At 37.8% G+C, this 7,565-nt stretch overlaps 1 pseudogene; it reads left to right on the top strand.

Moving 5' to 3' along the window:
* Positions 1 to 386: 386 nt before the first annotated feature.
* Positions 387 to 7,092, top strand: LOC131508047 (protein Mis18-beta-like; annotated as a pseudogene).
* The last annotated feature ends 473 nt before the right edge of the window (positions 7,093 to 7,565 follow it).

Consider the following 7,565-nt stretch of genomic DNA (forward strand, 5'->3'; position numbering starts at 1 on the left):
TTATATAGATATTAACATATCACAAGTGCTTTTAGGGCAAGGCACACGGCTATATTGTGTACCAACATTTTGTTTTTAGCTATTTGTTCATTTACAAGCATTTGTTATGTGTCTAACATATGCTAGACCCTGTACTAGGATTTTAAATAAAATAAATATGATCTTTTATTCTTATATTTTATGGGGCATACCCATTAGGAAGGAAGTTAGTAATTACACTAATAATCAGGTATGCATCTGACACTTGTGAGGCCTGGGGCAAAAGGACAAGTGGATGCCATGTATCAAATATTTAAATACTTAATAGTGATGAGCTCTGACATTTGTCCAGTTCATGTTTTCTTCTGGAACCTCAAAGCTCACACCCTGGAGAGTTTCCTTGCAACATGGAGGCTAAAGGAGGCTTGCTCTCTTCCAAGTCAGTCCTGCTACTTGTGACCCTGAGTGGCAACAAGAAGCGTCTGGCAAAGGGCAAGAAAGAAGGTGGTCTGTGTCCCGGTTGGTGGACTGAATCAGACACTGACATAGGAACAGACATTGTCCAGGTGCTGGGAACTGGGCTGGGAGGTCTCATGAGTCACTTTCTCATCCCCTTTTAGGCAGTTGTAGAGGAGAGAGATGGAGTGCAGTCTTCTGGGAAACTCTGTCTGCTTTGGGTGTTCTGGGGCAACAACTTCAAACAAAGGGGACTTCTACTATCTATTTCCCAGAGTAGAGGCTGAGATTTTCTTCTTCCTCAATTGACACAGGCTCCTTTGTTCTCAACCGGGCATGGTGCAGCTTGCTCAGGACATCCCTCCATAATTCACTCAAAAGTAGACTGAACTCTCAACCATCTTTTTTGGAGGCTAAAAAAAAATTGTGTTCATTTTGATATCTGTGATATGTGTGGTTCTCTAAAGCAAGGGGCCTACGACAGAATCCCTCTTGCCTGGGTTTAAGTGTAGTTTGCCGGTAATCTTACACATACATATGTAGCTACAAGCCATGATAAGGGCTATGAAGGAAGAAGACAGAGGGCTAGGAGGAAGTGTGTACAGGAACGGCCATTTAGAGGAGTGGTGTGTGTGGTGTAGGTCAGGGAAGGCCTCCTGGAGAAAGTTTTAGGTAAGGCTGAGACTAGAGTGTAGGCTGACATTAACACCTAATCTGAGCAATGTTCTCAAGTTAGCTAATACATTTCATGGAAAGTTAGACTGCAACTCAAGTTCTTACAAAATGTAATCTTCATGTTTACTATTTTTTTATGAAAGTAATAACTCTTCATTACAAATCAAGTAATATAGATCTATAAGGTTAAAAAAATGACTATTTCCTGTAAAAACCACCTCTCAGGAGATTTGAAATTAATACTGTGATTTAATTTTCTCCTAGTTTTTTTCTCATATATATACACTAATTTTTTATGTGCATATACAAATAATCACTTATTATTTTGTATCTTTCACTGCTCCAAGGTGGAGCCCTTTGTTCACTTTCATGGTAACCACCAGTTGACCAGTCACCTACTTTCCAGTTCCCGCAGTAGGATCCATAGGGGACTGAACATGTCCAATTTGTATTCCTTTCTATGGGTAAACATAATGTAGATAATTAATTACACCTAAAGCTAAGATCCATATAGTTTCTGTGTCATTTATGCATTAACCTGTCTTCTGGCTGTGGTGTGAAATCTAATAGGTTGGAATGAGTGCAACTCAGTTATTGTTTCTTTCCCTAATTTCCCATCATACCACCACCACCACCATCATCATCATCATCATCATCATTTGTTTCCCTTTTATTTTCAAATGATGCCTGAGGTTGCAATGCTTATTCCTCTTTTAATGCCTGGAGACCATCTTCTTTCTCTTTATATTTGTAAACGCACTTGAGGCCAGTTCTGTGAGATACGGTCTACACCAAATCATGAACTCTCTCTTGGTCTTATTAGCTGTTGTTGTCTATGTTGTTTCTAGGACTGTATTTAGAGAGTCCTAAACCTATATTGTTTTTGGTTTTGTTGTTTACTGATGGCGTGAACTTGGACAGGCAATTTCACTTCTTAGTGTTCTCCTTGTAACACAGAATATCAGAGTTCACTCTGACCTCCCCTTAAGGCTACTGAAAGATTACACTGAGATGAAGTGTGTGAAAGATCTTTGTGAGCTGTAAAGTTTGTACTAATATTTTCTGGAATAAATTTCTGTTTAACTGAGAAATCACTACTTCTCTCTGCTCTTTTAATGACCATGTCCATAGTCATTCCCTAGAAAGTATGTCCTGAATCAAACAAGACAGAGGATAGAATAGTGTGCCCATTTTATTTCCTTCAACATGAATATACTTTCTTTTAAATATGGAAAAGTTTTACATATGTATAGTTTTATATGTAGCATCCTTTATTTTAGTATATAGCCTAACACTTATAAATAACCACCATACAATTATTTCTCAATTTCAAACATTCCTTCTCTGTGGAAATTCTGATGGTAAGATGAAGGGAACATGCATTTATAATGAGTAGGCAGCTGACTTTTTTTATGGTTGATATAGAATTATGGTCTATTATCTATAGTTTGTTGCAAATAATGCCTAGGAAAGGTTTTAGGTGATTCATTAGGTGGTAATTTAAGTCCCTGCATATTATTATTGTTAATTAATGATAATAAAAACAACCCAAACGTTGGCATAGGGAGAGGTGACATCAAGTTTGATAGACTTTCTTGAGAAGGTTCCAAACACCACATAGATTTGGGGTTTTGTTTGAGCAGCTTTGTTGACCACTTTCATAATCCCGAAGCTGAAGCCAAGATGAGTTATTACTCATTTAATGTGTAGGCTGTTTCCCACCCCCCACCCCTAATTGTAAATTATACAATCTCAACCTCTATAGCCAGCAATATCTGACTTTATTGCTTTCCATTTTATGAAAATTAATTACAGCTCACATTCTGACACTGAAATTAAGGAGTAAGCACTAAATCTTATACACAACAATAGGAAATTAAGAGAACATTCTTTATTATCAGAATAAAAGGGGTGCTTTTTCTTCTCTTAAGGCACTGGACTATGAGATAAAATCAGATTTAAACAAGCATTGCTCCTCCTTAACTGTGTCACTGCAGCATGAAAGACAGAGTAGAATTATGATATTTTAATTTAAAAAAACTACAACTCTTTCTATTTTGTCCTGAGGGACATTGTTTTGTGATATCATGGTAGGCTATGGAACTCTGTCCCTGTAGGCACTGTCTTAGTAGGGAGCCAGGAGATGTAGGAGGTGAGACAACTCATCTCTGTACCGATAATGGACCAAATTCACTGGATTCTATGAATTCCTCCAAAAGAAAAAATAATTTTGTAGAGAAAACTATAAGTATAAATAGCAAAGAGATTGAGATGTGTGTACGAGTAAATGTTCCCCCTTGTGCTGGTATCATCCTTTGGCCACAGTTTTCACAAGAGCAGCAATTATATATACTGTCCAACTTTATAAGTATTTCACAGTTAGTAAAGTATTTTCAAATACACATTTTATTTAGTAATCACAGTAATCCACTGAGAAAATTATTTTGTTTACTTATTTATTTTTATTGAAGTATAGTTGACACACAAAATTACCTTAGGTTCAAGTTTACAACAGTGATTCGACAAATTTATATATTATGCCGTGCTTGCCATAAGTGTGGCTACCATCTGTCACCATACATTGCTATTACAGTACCACTGATTATATTCCCTGTGCTGTAGCTTCTATCCCCGTGACGTATTCATTCCATAACTGGAAGCCTGGATCTCCCACTCCCCTTCACCCATTTTGCCCATCCACCCACCCCCTTTTGCTCTGGCAACCATCAGTTTGTGCTCTGTAATTATGTGCTCTGTATCAGTCTGTTGCTTTTTGTTTGTTTATTCACTTGTTTTGTTTTTTTAGATTCCACGTATAAGTGAAATCATATGTTGTTTGTCTTTCTCTGCCTTACTTCACTTGGCATAATGTACTCTAGGTTCATTCATGTTGTCACAAATAGCAAGATCTCATTCATTTTTATGGCTGAGGAATGTTCCATTATACACACACGTGCGCGCACGCACACACGCACACACACACACACAGACACACGATACATTTTCATTCATCAGCAGACACTTAGATTGCTTCCATATCTTGGCTATTGTAAATAATGCTGCAATAAGTATAGGAGTGCAAATATCTTTTTGAATTAGTATTTTCATTTTCTTAGGATAAATGCCTAGTGGTGGAATAACTGGATCATATGGTACTTCTATTTTTTATTTTTTGAGGAATCTTCATACTGTTTTCCACAGTGACTGAACCCATTTCCATTTCTACCACTAGTACTAGAGGGTTCATTTTTTTCCATATTCTTGCCAAACACTTGTTATTTCTTGTCTTTTGATTCTAGGCATTCTGACAGGTGTGAGGTGATACCTCAGTGTGGTTTTGATTAGCATTTCCCTGATGATTAGTGATGTTGAGCATCTTGTCATGTGTCATGAGAAAGTTAAAGACAGAATAGGTCAGAAACCTATTCACTTCTTCTCCCCTGTCCTTAGCTACATTCTTTGAGGCACTTCTGTGGCAATCCATGGAGCATAGTTTGAAAACCGATTGCATAAAATTTAAAGTGTTCAATAAATGTTCAAACAGCATTCACTGAGCCCTCCCTGTATACAACCACATAGTAACTGAGAAAGTTCTGTCCTTTCCTGCCACTGACCTAGTCTCTTTCTGATAATAAACAGAAGCATGTCTTTGAGAGACTCTAAAATAAGCATAGCACTGGCATCTGTTTTTGCTTCCTTAGCTAAAAACTAAATGTGAGGCTAAAAATCTTTGACGGGTTTTATTGCCACCATTATGAGGTATGCTGCATTAGATATTTACACAATTTAGGGCGGTGCTTTTGTGTGTGTTGAAATTTATCAGTACTGTATCTTTATACTCTTATTCAGAGATATCTTGATAGTTACTGCCCCCAAAAGTCAATGTTACTATATTTCACCCCTACATTTCAAGTGGTAGTAACTACAGGTTTTCTTGCCATGTGGCTGATCATCCATGTGACCCTCCCACTGGAAAATACCATGTATTATAATGTTTTTGAGCTTCCAAGTTTTGAATAACATATTTATCCCCCTCATCAACATTCATTGACATACATCCAATATTTTGGATAAATGGTATGAGTCAAAGATTATGCCTAGATACCATCAAATGACCTCAGTTCTGACTCCATATCAGAATTACAATAGCTACTGTCCTTTATGAGTCTATGGATTTAAATTTCATTTCATTAATCTAAGTAAATCCATTATTTTCACGGAATGTCTACCATGTGTCAAATGCTATGCTAGCTGCTGAGGTAAAGCAGTGAACAGAAGAGACACACACTGTCCTCTGTGAGTTTATAGTCTGGTGAGGTAGCCATATTAATAAACAGAGAGCTACTTGTGGTTAATGTGAGAAATCTTTTGAAACAACACAGGGTCCTAAGTCAAGACTTTGAAGAGGAATTTAATTCAGTCTTAGGAAGTGACATTAAAGGACTTGGTGTTAGATAAAGATAAAAATGGTAGGTATTGGGAAGGAACTTTTGGAATAGCAGAATATGGGGCTAGCTAAGTCCCTTTCTCAAAAATCAATGATAGAAATGGAAGAAACTTTCAAAAAACAACAATTTATTAAGGACTCTAGAAACTTAGAAACATTTGTTCAAGAAAAACAACAAAATCTTAAATAACGGTGGGGTTTTAGCTCTTCAGCTCTATTGGTATAGAAGTTTACCAGAGTAGGGTAAGAGGTAAGAACTACTTGAAGAGGCTGACTTGATTTGGAACAGGTACATGCCCTCAGGCATTGTAAGCAGTAGCAATCTCAGTGGCAAACAGAAAATTCCAGCTTCACAGCTAGCTTGGTGTTGTCATTGAGGTGGGGTAAGCAATAGACATGCACACTAGCAAGAAATTCAGCAGGGAGATCTAGGTAAATAAGGTAGCCATAGTGAGCCTTAAACTCTCACATAGCCTGGGTGGTTTTGAAGGGTGTATGCTTGTAAAAGGCTATGCACATTCCCAAGAGAGACTAGAGAGGGCCTAGTTATCTAATGCCCCCTACCTCAACGTGAGGCCTAGAAAATGCACAGGGGAGAATGGGAAAGCCCAGAAAAAGCAAAAGCAGGATAAATGACTGAGCTTTTAAAGTAATTTCTATCTCTTTATTGATGTTTTTTATTTGATGAGTCATTATTGTCATGCCTTCCTGTAAATTTTTTCCCAGCTTCATCAAAGCACAATTGACAAATAAAAATTATACAAAGTATGTTTTCTGATGCAGTGGTACTAAATTAGAAATCGATAACTGAAAGAAATTTTGGGAGGGTAGGAATCTATGAAAAATTAAAAAAGAAACACATCTAGGTGTTCAAAACATAGGCGTGGGCTGCAGGAAGATTGGCAGCCTCACTCACATCAAGCAAAGCTGCTGTGGGGTGACTTTTGCAATGTTGCTAAGAAGGCAACTGTTTTATACAGTTTCTATGGAGTGGGACACACAGGTGGTGAATGGGTCCTTGCTGCTTGACCCTGCGGGCCTGGAGGCAGAGGAGCCAGGATCCTGCCCCATGGCTGTCATCCTGCAGCCCGAGAAGTGCACTGTGTTCCAATGCACATGGTGTGCTATGCTGTGCTCGCTGATTCTGCACCTCTCCTGGGACCTGTTGCAGTCCCTTGGATCTGTAGTTTTCTATAGAGTCACAAATGACATGGTATGGGAAGCTCCCTTCCTAGTTGGCACTGAGGGTTGGTTCAAAGGGAGCACTTACAACCTTGTATTCTGTGTTGCCTGTGGGATTCCCATTGGTTTCCATTTGTATTCTACCCATGCTGCCCTGGCTGCTGTCTCAGTGACAAAATGATGTGCTCTTAAAAACAAAAGTCACAGTAAATGAATCTGAGGTAGATATTCACAACTTTCTACCAGAAATTGTTGCAGAGCTGAAAGAGAAGATAATGTTAATGCATGCTCATTTAAATTCACTGATAATTCTGAAGGAAGTAACTCCCGACTAGCCCAAGCCAGAAAACTGATCCAGAATCAAAACTTAAGTATGGGGTCAGGCCTAACTGCAATCTTCAACAGCAGGCACTGTTTGATCAATTCTCAAGAAAGATTGGCTTCAAGAATGGATGGGAAATGGGGTTTATTATTATTACCTCTACGTTGATTTTCTAAATGATTTGTGAAGCTGTTTTTAGAAGATGAAAAGCTTAGAAGCCTCTGTCCAGGTTTTATAACTATTTGCCTTAAGAATTTATTTTAGCTTGTCATTTTCATAAATACTTATTTCTGAAAACACCTTTTATTGCAAATTCAGGTTAAGAGGCAATGTCTTGTCAATGCTCTCATTTAAAGATGCACCGTTGTTATGACAATAGAGTTGTATTTAATGTTGAAAAATAAAGGAAATGCATCTACAGAACTCATGGGTCAAAGAAGAAGTCATAAGGGAAATTAGAAAATAATATGAATTGAATGAAAATGGAAACACAATTATGGGATT

This window comes from Neofelis nebulosa, chromosome 3 (assembly GCF_028018385.1).
Source record: "Neofelis nebulosa isolate mNeoNeb1 chromosome 3, mNeoNeb1.pri, whole genome shotgun sequence".
Taxonomy (NCBI): domain Eukaryota; kingdom Metazoa; phylum Chordata; class Mammalia; order Carnivora; family Felidae; genus Neofelis; species Neofelis nebulosa.